A 17,446-nucleotide genomic window follows, 5' to 3' on the forward strand; every position below is an offset into this window, starting at 1 on the left:
AAAACACAATAACAGTGAAACACTGGTTGGATGTTATATTACACAGTTGAATGGATAAAATGGCCAATGTGCTGGTAGTTGTTACTGGCTTCTATTACCTTCACAGAAAATGGAAATACATGGACAGTCTTCCTCTTCTACTTCTCCCAAGTACCCTACTGGTGCTGTTATCACAATTAACCCTCCCTCACTAAGGGACATAACGCTGACTCTGGATGTTGTGAGAAGACGTTATCTCTTCTATTATTTCCACACATCGCTCCTGCTTACAGGCAGTGTTTTCTCGTCTGATTTACAACCCACTCTGCAACCGACCCAAGCCCGTTCCCTCAAAAGTTGGAGAGGACAGTGAATGTGATTGCTGATAAATACCGTATTAAGTAGGAAAACATTGTGTGGGTGGCTCTGCCTCTTTCTGAACAGTGGAAGCTTGTGCTGCTAGGTTTCCCTCAGGCTCCCCGACTCTGAGGTCAGTAAGAAATGAAACGTTTGACTTGCAGAAAAGATGTCAAGCTTTCTCCAATGCAGGGCTAAGTGGGGCATGCCGAGGCCAGCTCATGATAGGTGCAACACAAGACCAGCGGTATTATTCACTCATTTTGAAGTTAAATCTAACCATACAAATATTCTAAGTAATGGAAGATGGCGAGAAAATCAAGTGGTGTTTTGGCTGAATAACATTAAGTAGAAGTGTTATCAGTTAGTCCTGGTCAGTCGTTTCATGGCCCACAGTGCAAACACTGCCATGCTTTCTTCAATTCCCTTTTGCCCTTCAGTGCAACTACAACATACATTATAGCACTTATTATCTTTAACACATCGGGGAGAATGAGAAATACAATTTGAATGATTGATAAGGGAGCACCACCAAAGTGCCTAGCATGTCCTCGTTGTTGAGGGATGTCAGTAAATGTGCTTAGAAATGATTTTTATGCTTATTTCTCTATGGGGATGAGATCCCAGTGCAATCAGACTGGACTGGTGGCACACAGTACACTGAAGCTTGTTTCCACCCAAAGCTTCTGTTGAAGTTATTTCACACAATGCATAAATATTTGTGAGAGGACTTGAGTTTATTTGGATTTGTGAGGAGGAAGCATAGCACTGATCTTGTGTCTCTACTGCTTCCAACCCGTCCTTCTAAATAATTCAATTGTCTCTCATTGTTCTCTTCAACTGCTCCTTCCTGGTGATCCCTCAGAGACGAAGGAAGTGACACAGCCTTCCATGCGTGCATGCACAAAAAAACCAGTATGTGCTTGTGTGTTATGTTCAATCCTGTTTTCTTTCTTGCATTCTGCGCCATACTTTGGGAATTGCATTTGTCCGGCACCATCAGCAGCTTTTTTTTTGCCAAGCTGGTCCTCTTCATTGTGGTGCCAAGTTGAAACCGGCACCGAGGGAGCCGGGGCTGGAATCAGTGAGAAGTTGCTGTTTGATGTGCTATCCATGGCCTCGAGCCATGAAGTGGAGGGGGAAGTTATGCTCAGCAGCCATGGTCTGAATCTGTTCAGAACTCTGAATGAGTTCCAACCTAGTTTTTCTTTTTCTTAATAATAATGTTGATAGCCACCATCATGGTGGCTATCAACATTTCTTGTTGATGAAAAAATATTCTAATGAGATGTTTGTCTTTTTGTAGTGAGGTTTTCTCATATGTGTGTTATTACAACAAACCAAATGGTGGTCCCTAGTAACCAAGACCTGGGTCCTGGGTTCTTGTGTCAATTTATGTAACACCTGAGTGGATCTAAGCCGTCTCGGCTCCTCCTTTCAGCCGCCTGTAGCTCCTCCTTTCGGCTTCTCATTAATTGTTGCATTTTTGGGTTTGCTTGAGTCTACCGCAGTCTGGATAAGGCCCTATTCATCTTTAAGTGTATTACCATCCACAATGAGATTTTATGTGAATATGCATGTCAATTTTCAATTTATCTCTTCATAACAAAAAACACTTGGAGATTTTATCATACCACCGTTTTTTGTAGAGATGGTTCTGACAATTAAACAAGCTCTTTGATGGGGGTGTGGAAAAGTAACATGAGTCCCAGTTCGCTCTGTTGCAGTTGTCATCATTCTACAGTGTACTGCTGAGGAAGGATAAATGCCTAAACCATCAGATAGATCCCCTCCTGTACATCAAGCAGTACATCAAAACTCTTTCCTTCCTTCAAGTGCTTAAGTGAGTCCGAGGCTAGCTTTCTAATTCATTACAAGGCCTTTGATGCTGCTGTCACATTGGTCCACCGTCCCTCTGCCAGCAGCTCCCAGGAGGAGTATAAAATGATCAATATCATCCATAAGGAACAAATATAAGAGGATAAAACGTATTAACTACATATGGGGCTAATCGAGGGAAGGCACAGTAAAAGACCCCTTCAGTGCTGAAACCCACCCGCAGTTGTACTTGGGTCGAAATTGCCTTAGGATGAAATCAATTTGTCGCTAGTATATTGTAGCATTGCACCTATTGATTTTTCTGGTGCACTCTCTGCGAGCTGTGAATGGACTCTCTGGATTTGAGGGGGACCGGAGGATGGAGTGGAGGAGGTCTCTGGCTGAGCAGGGATAGGACTCCCTCCGATGCACCTTTCAATCAAGCTTAGCCAAGTTATCCTCATGAATATGAAATATAAGGCACAGTCAAGCTGGGGAAAAGTTGAAGGGATAGTGTGTATGTGCACAGGGGTGTATAGACATGAATAAGAAGTAGGAAAATGCTCTTTGCTTCTATGTGGAAAGTTTAGCTGAATTGTTTGTTGGATAAATATGTTACATTGTGAGGACTCTCTTTCCACCTGGAGACAAAAAGCTGGTTGTTGCAAGGTTACCCATTTGTTTACAGGGCTTTTAAGAAAGCTGCAAAGAGAAGGTGAAGTACTTTTAACCTTTTCTCCTCATAGCCGAGCAAGGAAAAGGTTAAACAGACCCCCCGCCTGACATTCTCAAAGTTCCTGATATGTATTTTGTTGCACGCTGACCTGCAGTGTCTTCCTTCCTGCTTAGGCAAACATTTTCAGCACTTCCGTGTGGATTCACATGAACCCCGGGCAGCTTCTGTGCTTTCACATGGTAATTACAGCCTGCTTCCCTGGCAAAATAATAACAGCCTCAATAAGGAGCACAACACAGATGAGCTTTCTGATTTAACACATTAACTGCCCCCCCCCCCCCCCCTTCCCTCATTTCATCCAGTAGCTTTTTTTTTTTTTTCAGATTTGTTTTGTGTTGTTGATTCATTTTTCTAACCACCCTACGCCTGCACTGCGTCTGTCCAAAATGAAGCATCCAATCTGAGGCCCCATCTGCTGAATGATCCTCTCTCGTCGCATGCATGTACACAAGCCTGTGTGTTACGCCAAGGCGCTATCAACTCCTTCATGGCCCATCTGCTCTCTCTTTATCTACCCCGTTTTCTGTCTTTCTTCCATCTCTTTATCCCTCTTTCCTTGGCTCTATGTCTCTAATCATACTTTAGTTGGCTGTCTTGATTTGTTACATTGATGCCTTTCACACTAACGCATGCAATGCAATGTTTGTACCATTTTGCACGCAACGGCCTTTTGAGCACCTACTGTGTTCTCCAAAGCCCACTGCAATTGTTTGTTGGAGAAATCTCAGTGAATGCGCGAATCATCTGCTGAACACGTCCTGTTCGGTGCACAAGGGAGGCAGAGAAAGGATGAGATGGGATGGGGTAAGGTTAAAGAGACAATTTGACTCAATGTGTTTACCCTGGACAAGAAACCGCTGGGAAGGGGGCATAAAACGTGCTGCCTTTTCCTGATCCCTGAGACTTCAATCCACTGTCTAACTTCTAAGGAGCAATTCTGCCACAGGAGGCAGGCAAGATTGTTTCAGTGCACGTCACCAGAATTTAGTTGAGTCTCTTGCCTGGCAGCCCACAGACCTCAGGTCTCCTTCAATTTTGTGTCTAATTGATTACTTCCAATGCAATTACTCCCGTGTCACACTCAATATTTCAGCGCACCAGGAACGGAGCAAGAGGGACTTTCTTTTTGAAGGACGACATCCATATTGTCACATTTGTGAGCCCCTAATGTGGATCGTGAAGAGGCCCATGTTAAATCGAAGTCTGGAACGGGCCTTCAGTGGTGGTTGGTGCTAATTGATTGCTCTGTAATACCACTGTGCGACAGAGATAGTGTGACTAGTGAGAGCAAGTAGTTGAGTTTTTATGCCAGGGGAACAATATGGCTGAAATTCTTTACAAAGTTTATTTTTCAGTTGTGTTTATCTTTGTGCTTCACTGAGCTAACATGGCAGGATACTACTACGTTGTACTCACTTACGGTTAAATGCTAGGAATCTCTATACAGTTGGCTACCTCTGCGCATGAAGGCCCTGTATTTACAAGGTCATAGATATGGAATCATATCCTCCTAATTTCTCACTTTTCTAATCTTACAATCCTTCCTTCCATATTTTTTTGATGTAAAATTTTACCCAGACAATTGACTGAATTATTTTAGCCACAGGGCACATCCGTATGTTGTGTGTTTGTCTCTCTGTTTTGCATATGATACATTACTGAACTAATTGTTTTGCTCAAAATACCCTTGTGCCAAACCATGTTTCCTTTCCCCTTCTACATGGTACAAGGTTTACTTACTATATGTTTAAACAACCATTAAAGTAACCATTATTAGTTTAAACCATGGTGAAGCTAGCCGACAAGATTTTTCTCATAGTATTACCCCCCTCTACTTGGTCCACAATTACTACAATTTACTTACAATAGCCATTGTATAAAATGCATTTATAAACTCTACATAAAAAAAAAAGTAGGAGGAAAAGTGGGAAAGTGCAAAGCAGATTGGTAATAATTACACTAATATCAAACGGATGCCTTTGTTAATACTTTTAAAGCAGCGGAGATTCATCCTTAGATTGATTCCCCAGCTCAGGTCCCCTGTATTTATAATTACAGTATCAATTTCTTGCTCGAGAATAAAATCACCCCTCAGCTTTAATCACCACCTAGCTCTAACATTGCAATGCTTTATGATTTTTGTTTTTTATTCCATACTGTTGATAGAAAAATCAGGTTAATGACTTGTCATGTGCATATTTGTCACTAGAACTAAGAACATGAAGCCCCGGTGAACTGACCTGAAGCTAAGAATCTAGAAAATGTTCATCTGATGCTGATTCCAAAACAGCTTTTTTGATCACCAACTTTGATTTTCGAAATTGTTCAATTTTAGACATTTCAAATGCATGTGAGGAAAACATCTTAGAATGTTTGAAACAAAAAGCTTGCATGTTTTTTTTTTTTTTTTTTTTTAAATATGTAACTCAGAAATAAAGAACTGGCAGTCCTTTCTTCTATTCTTGGGACCATTTATGTCTTTGTTGTTTATGCATGCAAGCATGTCAGTGTGTGAATACAGTAGTGTTCATAAATTCTTGTATGTGCCTGTTTCCAATGAATAATTAATATTGCTACACATTCTTAACACAAAGCGTAAAAAACAATAATATTCCTCTTGTTACATGCATAGTGTCTTTTCAAATTAAACTTCCATCATCACTGGAAGAAGTTTAAGTATCTGCAACAAAACCACTGCAGATAAGAAAAAAAATAAAAGAGCATGCTTGACGATTACTTGACTGATGCCTCACTGAAATGACTAACCGCTGACGTGACTAATGGCTGACGAGACAAAATATCATCCTTAACGTTTTGCCACAATCTTGGATTTTGTTTAGTTTGTTTCCTGTTTTATTTTGAAGTTCCCTGCCTCTTTTGTCCCATGTTCACTTCACTTCCTGCCTTTGCCTGTTTCCCGGTAGATGACGACTGACCAAGCTGCGGTTTTTGACGCTTTTGGAGTGAGAACTGGTTGTACATTGCCTAAGCTCATGATTGTATAAGGGAATAACCTAGAAGGACTCCAACTATACTCCCTGACTAGAAAATGTTGTCCAGCCCCAGTCTCTACCTCTGCCTCGCCTTTTGTCATTTAGACAAAATCCAGTCTTGCCTAAACATGACTATACCCTATATTACTAATTTGCCTTCTAAAGTGAACCTCTGGGAGGGAGAGTCGATTTTCACCTCATTAAAAGTTAAAGTAGGCGTGGAAGGAATTTTAATGCAAATTAATAATCAAAACACAGTCCTCTTCTCTTTTTCTTCAACATTTCCATTCCCCCTGGCTATGGCTTGGATCAGGTTAAGATCTGCCATGATGTAGATGTAAAACTAGCTCAGAGACCAATAGGACGATGTTCACTAAGTTGAAATCTCGTCTGAGTTCTACGCTGTTGTTTCAACACAACGTGCAGAATGAGTGTTATGATACCTGATTGCAGTGCAACAGATAAAGCGGCTAAAACAACTTATCGACTAGAGATATTTTGGGGCGGTGGAACATAATGCGTTGCTAATCAGAAGCTAGAAATTCCACAGATTTATGCAGGTTGTTGAGTAAGACTGTGCATTAACACAGTACTTGGTTCATTTGTCTATTCATCCATTTCCCACTTTTTTTATTTTCTTTTTCAACCAAAAAATGTGAAATTGAATAATTGACCTCTTTCCTTGGAGATTTTTAAAATGCTATTTCCGTGATACATTGATTCCACTTCGAACAAATTAATAGTGCCCCCATTGTTTTTGGCAAGAACCGCCTCGCCTACCTAGTACATTGGACCAATTAAAATCATGGCAGTTATCTGATGTTTTTGTACTGTAAATTATTACCCATTTTAAAACTATTTGAGATGCACTAGTCCTCTTCTCTAAACTGCTTCAATTATTTATTCAATACTTATTCCTTTACTGATTGTGTAACCACTGCTCTGTCACGCTACAGAGACAATTAGACAAGCAGAAGTGGACAAATATTCACATACAAGCAACCACAAATCGAGGGTTTCACCCTTTTGTAATTTTTGGAGTCTGAATTTTTTTAGTTTGTCCAGTATGTGCTGAACTTACTCCTTTTTATTTATTATTCTGAATAGTCTGCCATAGATTTGATTTCAGATTTAAAAAAACACTGTGATTGTCATGTTTAGTTTCTGTCACTGGATGGCTGTCATTGTGGCTTTCCCATGTCGTCTCATGGATATGCAGGCTTGACATGCAGTTCTTACTTTGATTCTGAAGGCCGGACTGTGTTTCAGACAGGTCTTTGATGTCAGAGGCGATCAGTGCTCATCTCAGAGGAGGATCAAAATGAGTAAGAAACCAACTGAAATAGGAGCTGACTGGCAGCTCAGTGGGTCTCAAAAGCCACTGAGGAAAATGTCACTTTCTATCAACTTAGTTCTGAGGCCTAAATGGATATAGTGCCTCTGGACCTTAGGTGATATAAAATGCTCACTGTTAAAGAAGTGAGGTGTTAAATATAGAACAAGTTATGAGGTCATTGTCAGTGGTTAGTGTGTATACAAGCTTTGTTCTTATTTTTTTTGTTTGGGCTTTGTAATCATTTTTGTGTTGTGTGTTGCTTTACAAAAACTATAGATTTCGGGTCCGGGTTAATGGTTCATCTGTGCATCTTTCAACATATTGTATATTTTCACAAGATATACATTACATATTCAAACAGTTGGATACAATGCCTCAGATTTCCAGCTATAAACACCAATATACATTTATATCATTGAGGATTGCTTTCCACAAGTTTAAAAGAAGAAGTGCTCCCAAAACGATTTAATAACCTTGCCTCAGTGCAGACACACACACAAACACACAGATTACCCTCCGACGCAACGACTCCTCCTCTTTCTCCCCTGGCAGCTTAATAATTAATATGCTTATTTTTTGCCTCTTAGGCCGAAGCCTTGGGTAAGTGGAGCAGCTATTGATGGGGGCAGCGATGGGTAATGGGACATGAAAAGGACTTTTCCGTTCATCTCAGGTCCCCACAGATATACGGTGGGTGTTACAATATGCAACACCAGGCCTGACTTCATAATATATTTTTTTTAAATCTTTGCCACCTCTCCATGGTACATTTAATTGTTGTGGTGCTAAAAAGATCTGGCTTCCATCAACGGTGCTTTTCCGATGCTCTGTGTTTCCATCACATCTACCAGGTGTTGCCTCTTTGAAAATGTCATATTCATTTTTTTATTATGGTGTGTTATTGCAACAACCAGGCTGGAAGGCAGATTTTATTGCCCATAAACAGAGGTCTGTTTGGTCATGGATGTGGTCTGAAAGCATCAGCTCCACAGTTGTGTTCTGAGACAATGTCATTTTGGCTGATGTCATACACGACATTTTGATGGACAGTCTCACCTTGAGGTCAAATATTTTTTAAAGCCAAATGGTTAATATGTTCACCAACATTACCCTTTGATATTACAGAGACTTGAGAGACACAGAAGTTAGTTTATGCAAGAATGTGCAAATCAAAAGCAGTCAATGAAGAGAACCTCCATGATGGTGAAGGCCTGCTGGCACCCTTTGTTGTTAGTAGTCACTTAGTCATTAAAGCACTGTGTATCTTGAGTTAAAGTTGACCTTTGGCAAATATTTCATGGCTTGATTCATTGGTACTCAAATTTTTTAACTGGTGCAGTGTGTGACATTTTACCCAGTAGAGTATTTTTTTATAATACACTGTTAGATCTAAACTATTGGAGATACAATTCAACTGTAATTAATTCAAATACTATTCATTTGTTGTTGGTTTTCAGTTAGGATTTTCACTTACAAAGCAGTTCACAAAGTGGCAATTCCATGTCACAGCTTAAATAGGGCATAAAATAACTCTCACAACCCGTTTTTTTTAAATAGCTAATGTAAAATGTAATACTAACTGCTGTAGTAGTACACTACTACATTCCTGCAACCTGAGGCATGTTATGCACCAGAGGCACCATCCCATCAAGTTTGCATATGGTCACATTGGAAGGTAAAAGTGTTTATACCTGTTCCAAAATGTCACTTTCCAAAGTGGAATGAAAAGCTGACCGCCATAGAGAGTGGGTAAATGGGATCGTTGTATGATATGAGGACAACAGCACATTTTCAGACAGTCTGTCTAGGAAGGCATAGAAGTCACCAAAGTGGGAGAAATTGTTGTGTAACAAATGAAAAAAAGGGAGCTTGATGAATATTTTCAAACCCTCCTTACTTTTACACCTATGAACGCATGGCTTTCTTAAGCTGAAGGCAGTCGATGTTTGATTCTAGGAGTAAAAAAGATGGAGGGCAACGTTTGTTACACACTCAACTTTTGCATATCTTTTATAGAGTGACACTGCTTAAAACTTTTCCAATGGCTCTTCTTGGGTCTGTCATGGCATCTCCCTGCTGTTGTAGTAGTGACTCATAACCAGCAGCATAGCAAGCCCCTTGTGTGACATCAGCGTTGACCATTCGGACCCTTAAACACTTATCTGACTGAACTACTTATCACAACCCTATTATTAAAATAACATTTCAGACGGTTATGTGCAACTTTGGCAGATATGGGTGCTTTTCAAATGCTTTGTAGTTGCAATTTAAATCAACTTTACAGTCTTCTGGGTCAACTTTCCCACCTTGGCTGATTCACACCACATACAAGTGCTGTATGAAAAAAGTCAGAGCCACGGCCCGTAGTGTATTACTGAATGTCTCTCAGTAGGCCTGGAACAACAAGGCCTCAATGACGTGTTGTTGCCTTAGCAAATAATGCACTGACTGAAGCCAGCTTCCTCTGTAGTAAAACCAACATACTTGGTATGCTTGTGGTAAGATATGCTCTCTTTCCTCTCACTCTTTCCATCTTTCCTTCTCTTTCTCTCAGGCCCTTTTAGTTTTGCCCATTCCAGAGAGCGTGACTCATTTTAATTCAGCTGGCAGGCTGATCGCACATCGGCCTTGATAAGCTAAGTGGCCCTCAGCAGCAGCAATTGAAGGTCCTTTTACTCTGTTTTTTAATCACCCACTTGTTTGTCCCCTTGTAAATCATTTTTGGTCTTTTCGGTCCCTTCCTTCAATGGTTTTCATGGTTTTGTTTTTCTTTGCTTTTAGATTTGTATTATCTTATGTAATATGATTTTCTCCCCCTCCTCCGCCCTACCCATAATGCTCAGATTACCAGGGCTTTATCACAGTTTAAGTTAAATAACCATAACAATCCTGTCTCTTTTTCTCAACTTTAAGCAGATGCTTTGCCCTGCTATGTTATAATTCCATAATCCTCAAATCTCTGACATTTTTCATAAAGACTCATAGGAAACAATTGCGTGAGGGATAGGCCAAATTTAATCAGCAGCCTGTGAATTCAATTATCTTGGTGGAAGAGAGGCGTATGTTTGGGGGATGGGTTCCATGGCTGGCGCCCCCATGCCAACAACTATACCTCGGCAAATATTTCAACATTTCTCCTTCAGAGCGACATAAAAGATAATAAAGGACATGTCATTCCTAAGATTAGAACAATGTATTAATTTTAAAGATTGAAGATTAGTAAAAAAAAAATGGTTTAACAGCATCAATCAAATCAATTTTAAACAAATTGTGTTGTTGTTTTGACTGACATTTCTGTATTTTGGGTCTGAAATCAGCCATTAACAGAGTACAATAGAATGCGCTGTATTTTAAACACACACACGAAAAGACACAAAACAAAACGGTTTATTTATTGAATCAAGAGGTACAGTAAATTAGTTTTGATGTAATCGTCAGATAATTCCAGGAGTTCAGTTTGACCAGTACCTATTTCAGACATTAATACACTGAAATCCATGTACAATTTCTAGTTTCTTTACCTAAGATTATTTGTATACACCTGGCAACTACTGCTGTGCGTCCAGGCCTTACTGCATATCTTTTTTTCGACAATGTCACTCATTTCAAATTGCCTTTATAAGATATTTTGCAACTTGCTTTCAACCCAAACAGTAGACTGCCAAGCTTGAGTTTTCAAATTTCTTAAATAGTAAAAGGATGGATAAAGTTGTTCATTGCCCCGAAAATTGCATAGTTTGAACATTACGTGACGCTGCGTCCCTCATCAAATGTGTGGACCTGTGTGTCTCCATATGCAGAAACATAGGCAGACACATACTGTGAATGCTGAACATCTGTATTAATGTAATCAAAGAAATCACTCATCTCATGGGTGTGTTCTTCTCAGTTCAATCTTTTACGTATATCTTCCTTTATCTTTCCTTCCAGTTTTATTTCAATCTCCTAACCACGCAGTTGTTTTGGTCTTAAGATGCTTCGCTCTCCATAAACCTTCGCCAGATCTCTTTCTTCTACCACACATCAATGCGAGACATATATGTACACAGACACCCACACGCGCCTGCACACACACACACACACACACACACACACACACACACACACACACACACACACACACACACACACACACACACACACACACACAGCCCACGCTGCTGCTCTTGACCGCAGTGTGTTCAGAGACAGTCTAATCCCAACGCTGCCATCTCTCTGGTGAACCTCTCGCAAAGAGCTTTTATGTAGTCAAATTAATGCAGTTGTTCTTTTCGGGTCAATAGTTAAACACATAAAAGTGCAATTTAATTTGAATGGTTACCACTATTTCGCTTGGGGACTGCATTAACAGTGTTAAAATTGCATGCCTTTTGTGTTGGGAAGTACTCCATTCGATGACCTTCAAGGAGATATGAGGTCTGTGATGCATGCTGCTAGACATGACTCTATAGATCTTGTAGTAAGGAATTAATTGGTTATTGTGACACTGAATAGGACATTTTAGTATATTCCTGTAAATGGAGAGGTAGAGCAGATAAAAGAGAGAGAGAGAGATAAATGTTAAACCTGCTTCAATATAAAAAAGTGCATTTGTTTCTCTGTGTTGCTCAGATAAATGGTCTCATTTGGTGACATAAAGCTGTGTGTCATCTGCATAGCTTTGGAAGAGTTGATACGTCTCTTGATTACCAAAGGGTGACATTAATAGATTGGCGGGACCCTCCACCAATTTTAATCTTTTAATTTAAGTTAACTTTTCACATGGAGTACTGGTACTCAGCCTGTGAAAACAGTTGTTTAATGTCTTTACTCTGGAGGTGCTTCCTAAAAAACTTGACTCATACTAACGATTATAAGTTACTATATCCCATTCTCCACTGCCTTTGACCATTCTTTTTTTTCTAAATATGTCTCATGTGACTTCCTCCACTTAATAAAAGTGCAATACAAAACTTCTAGACTAGTGGCCCCAGGACTGACCCTTGTGGAACCCCACAAGTTTTGTTTTGAGAGGTGATTATATACAATATTTTGACAAAGACCTCTCTGTCATAAATATCACAACAACCACAACAAACTAACATATGAAAGGCTGATGTGTTTAGTCAGACTATCAGCATGTGCGTGTACGGTATGCATAGAGTGTGTGAGTTTTTCCAACATCTTCAACAGGGCAAAACATATCCACAAGCATAGAAGGGAAGAATGGATGAAAATCTTGCAAATTCTAAAACATGGAGACAAAATGCATGCAATCTCAGATCACGCTTTAAATGAACAGATATTCCGATGTTCTTTCTCTTAAATACACAGATGCAAACAAATTATTGCATGCTAATGCGTATACATTTCCTCTTATATCATCTTTTTTCACCACCTATATGCAAATACACTTTACATCTGGGATATTCAAGCATTTCCTTGGCAACAGTGGGGACTGGAGGGTAAGGATGGAACTGTGCAGCAGCAGCAGATGATGGATGGCCGGGGAGATCACCTATTTGTAGAGCAAAGGCAGAGATTTGCTTACCTGACATCTCCTGTCGGCAACGGAGCAACTCAGAGCACAGTGATTGACGCAGTGCCATGTGGCAACATTTGCATCGTTCGAAGACAAAGAAAATATCTTCTCCTACAGCTTATTGTTGCTTGTTTACCAATTTAGTTTTAAGTTTGTGTTTTTTCAGTAGGAGTGCTAAGGATGCTGTGACCTCTGGAGTGGGTCTTTTTCATCAAGTAGTTCTATTCCCAAATTCACACATCATATATTTAACCTTCACAACCATATTCTAGACACCCTTTACATTTTCTTCCTTCCTCATTATTTTTTCAGTAGCCATCATCTATCATGACAGATGAATGGATACACTGATGGGGGATGGCTGATAAAATAGATGTCATTCATTCTCCCATCATAACATCCATCACTCCAAGTAATTTATTCTTCATCCATCCAGACAGCATGTACGGTCTTTAATATACCTAATTGCTTACTCACTTACTCTTTCATTTATTTCTTTATTGTTGCACAGTTAGTGGTCCAGTAAAGTCAACAGCCTGGAATGGTTTTTTTTCTTAGTGCACTTAATGCATTAAAACATGTGTATGTCCTTGTTTATCTGACCTATAGAAATACTCACTATCTGACTTTCTTCTTCTTATACTGGGTCGGTAGTTGGGGAAAGGCCCTGTTATAGACCAGCGACATAGGCATTGAACACTTCCCAGTACATAGTTCTTTATGGTTTGCCACTAGAAAAGTCTGATAAAAAGTCTCAATCAATTCATAATAGCAGAGGGGCCAGCAGAGTATTGCTTACATTCCCCACCGATTCCTTTTCCCAAATGTTGTAGGGATTCCTTTAGCGACCTTCTGGTTACAAGCCTTCTGATGAAGAATACTTGTAATGCAATTGGTGCTCAAGACACGTATAGTAATAAGGGCCTCATTACTGCCAAGCTTCAGCCAAGCATATGTGATTGTGAATATGATTTTAGCATGCTTCCTTCTGTGGCTGGACTGTACATGTGCTCAAATCTCTTATTTTGGTATTTCTCCTACTTTGAGTGCATCCTAGCAACAACTTAAGCCTTCTACTGCTGCTGGGGTGTACAGCAGGATCTGCGCCCCAGCATTTAGCCTCTTTGACCCAGAATGCTTCGTCATCTTCCCACTGAGTTTTTCCCCTCTGTTGCACTGAGCTAATAGCAGCGCTCAGCCGAAACCAAGTTGAAGCTCTCGGATTCAATGAGACAGTACAGTGGAGACCCAGTGTACAATCCCCAGTCCCATTGCTTGAGGAGAGGAAAAACGCCTGTTTCTCTGATTGAATACCTGTTTATCTACTTTAATTGCTCAACTGTTTTTTTTTTTTTTCTGAATTTCCCACTGACTATCTAACTCTTCAAGCTGGCTTGTTTTTCTTCATGATTATGTATGCATACGTTCCTCAGAGGGACTGAGGTTTAGATATCGTGAGAATGTGTTTTCTTGTGTGCATTGATGGTAGTAGTTAAGAACATGGATCTTCTTCAGTATACAAAAAGAATGAACACTAGTGAGGATATCTGATAATGCAGTCCTCCAACACTGGAGCAAGTCAACCATTCATTATGGTACTTCTGTTTTCCTACATATTTCTTCATTAAACAATCCACACACACTTATTAATTCACTCTCACAAACTCATTAATATGGATTTCTTTCTGAGCGTTGGTTTGCTATTTGCCTCCCAGTCTTAATCAAACTCGTCCCCACACTGCAATAAGAAGGTAAAAAAAAAAATCACAACAAGTGATTACCATTAAAATAATTGCCTGCATACATTTGTTCTGCCTCCTTGAATTTCATATTGTTTTCCTCCAACGGTCATGTGGCCTGATATTGAAGATTGCTGTGCCTTTTTGAAGCCATGCACCCATTCAGAGACACTTGGCAAAAGCTCTGTGGATGAAGCGGAAGGGTAGGGGGTAGTTTGGAGACACGAGCTGTAGCTGGGTGAACAAACTAATTAAGCCATTTTCTCTACCCACTGAACAATCAACACCAGGAATTAACCATTGATCTCCCCCTGGTCACCAACTCCACACCCAGCAAATGTGCATGCCAAGCATTTAGTTGTAATGAAAAAGCAAACCGTGCACAAGTTTTGCACCTTTTTGTAGGTATTAATATCTGTTTGTTAATTATTCATATATTGGTGACGGACGATACGGGAAATATTTAAACTGTCCTAGTCAAAGCGCCAGCAAGGAGTCGATTGAACTGTTGTCCAGCTTCTTGAACTTGGTAATGTCACACTGCAGATAACTGTGTTGTGCATTACATGTCCAAATGCACCATGTGTGCTAGAAGCATTACACGGTGGTGGAGCCCTCTGGATGGTGCTGAGGGTCACTTGTTGTGACAGTGTTGAGCAGAGAGTGTTTTATTTTTCAGTCTGTTTATACAATCTGTTTGAGAGTGTGAATGTTGCTCAGGTCCAGCTTGAATTAGTGAAAACACCTTGTTTCCCTTGTTAACCACAACAAAGAATCCTGGCAATTGTTTGTGTGTAAATTGGTACTTAAATTCAACTCTGTTACATTTCCAGACTAGATCCATGAAAAACAGTGGTTGTATATTTGTGGCATGATGGTGATTAGGCTTAAATTGACTGACATGAGGACACATTTCCTTAGCCGATGATGATGGACAGCATATCTAAAGGTCCATTTTTACTTTTAAATATTCAAGATGAAATACAGTAGAATGAAATCTAAGCTGCATAGTTATCATTATTATGTGCTTCTTGCTCTTTGTCATTGCACTGTACTTGTTTTCTAATGTCCTGTTGCAGAAGAGCCTTGCCTCTTGTTTGAATTTGTAAGCGACAAAATGATCAAATGTAAGGACTTGGCATTGATTTTGTTGTTGTTCATTGAAACTCAGAATTGTATAGACAAGCACAACATAGGTTGGATTATGCTTCAACTGGAAGATTCCTCCAATCATGTATTCATTCATTCATTATGAATTCATGTAATTTAAAATAAAATGACACAATGACTTTCAAAGCCTATTGGTACCTATGTGAACTGTAAATATTTCTTTGGCACGTTTTCACCTAGATTTGATTTATTTATGCTCCAATTTCAATCACACCACCCAGGATGAGGTTGAATGCCCATGTACTTGTATCTTGCCTAAACAGGGTTGAGGTGTCCTGCTGGCTTTTTTGTCGTAATAACTGCTTAGCTTTGCCTGTTGGCTTGTCCATTGCCCTACTTTGCCAGCAGCATCTTATTGTGCAAACAATTTGAATTTGAGACGCAGCCGCCTCTTAGCCGAGCGATATCCCTCCTGTGGTGAGAGGCAAGATTAATTTATCTCCCTACCTCCCACTGCACATGCAGAAAGAGAGCTAAGGTATGGGGGGATGGGGCATTGGTGCTGGGGGCTTTTGTAGGTATTACCACCACCACCTTTTATCCAAGGAGCATCATTTAATCTGGCTTTTGTGGGACGTTATTGTATTTGGCTCTTTCAGTGTGGAGCTTGCAGGGCGCCTCCTGTATGATTATGTGTCTCATCGGTTTCAGCCCTGTGTCAGTAATCTGTTTGTAAGGAGATAGAGAGCACACAAGCTCTGTAAATAATGCAAATCTGCTACTGGGCTTCACTTTGTCTTTCTTTCCTGCCATCCGTCTCTCTGTGGCTTTCTCCCATCTTTATTTCTCTCTCTTTCTTTCTTTTTCCCACTCTTTCTCACATAAAAGTCAGGATTAAGCATTCTCTGAACTCCTGCACAACAATGATCGGAACCACCCTCCGTGTCCAATCATTCAACAGACGGTGTGTGTGTGTGTGTGTGTGTGTGTGTGTGTGTGTGTGTGACGTGTGTGTGTGTGGTGTGAAAATGAATCAATCCTCTGACAATCATTGGATGGATGGTACATATTTTGATTGAGAGATGACTTCCCAAAAGCCTTGATGAATTATAAAATAGGGGCTGCTGTCTAAAATCCCAGATGGATTTGCATTGTGATGGTAGGGAGACATCATTGATCCTGTCTTCTAACAGCATGGGAATATGAGGATAATAAAAACAACAAAATCAGAGGCTGTAATAATGGCAATATGACACGGCTTAGCCCTGGCTGCCTCAGGACAACAACCATCGTCAGATATGTGTGTCTCAACATCAACACAATATAGGTAATTTCATATCCAGATAACAATTCATAACACACTATAGCACAGTTCCTGTACATTTAATGAATAGTTTATATAAAATTACCACATGGAAAGGCCTTTTTCTTATCAAACTTTGAACTATATATTTAACAAATGAAAGGTATTTACTCATATTTGATTAATGTGTCCTTATACTTAGATCCTCTGCGCAAATGTTAAATTAAGCATAAAGAGAAATTGACAATAGTAATGTCATATCATGTTTATTGGAGGACCTGTGAGAGAGCTTACTACTGTTCTAGGTCCCTTTCAACCATTTCTTGAAAGGGACACCTGGTAGGGGTGTTTGTGATCAGCATATGAACGGGAAAGCCCAGTTATTCTTGAGCCTTGGCCAGTCCACGTCTTCCCATCCATGGATTAGAGAAGTCGCTTGCCTCTTTGCAGATACCAACTGCTAGTTTCACTTGCGGTAGTTTCACACTCAGTGCGGTGTCAATAAAAATCATGACTTTAAAAAATTGTTTGCAAAATCAGGGGTGTATTCTTGA

The 17,446-nt window shown here is 40.0% G+C and overlaps 1 protein-coding gene across 1 annotated transcript in view; it reads left to right on the forward strand.

The window, feature by feature from the left end:
• Positions 1-17,446, forward strand: part of LOC129104178 (receptor tyrosine-protein kinase erbB-4-like) — a 292,380-nt gene that overhangs the window by 169,418 nt on the left and 105,516 nt on the right. The window lies entirely within an intron of this gene.

The sequence above is a fragment of the Anoplopoma fimbria genome, chromosome 16 (genome assembly GCF_027596085.1).
Source record: "Anoplopoma fimbria isolate UVic2021 breed Golden Eagle Sablefish chromosome 16, Afim_UVic_2022, whole genome shotgun sequence".
Classification (NCBI taxonomy): domain Eukaryota; kingdom Metazoa; phylum Chordata; class Actinopteri; order Perciformes; family Anoplopomatidae; genus Anoplopoma; species Anoplopoma fimbria.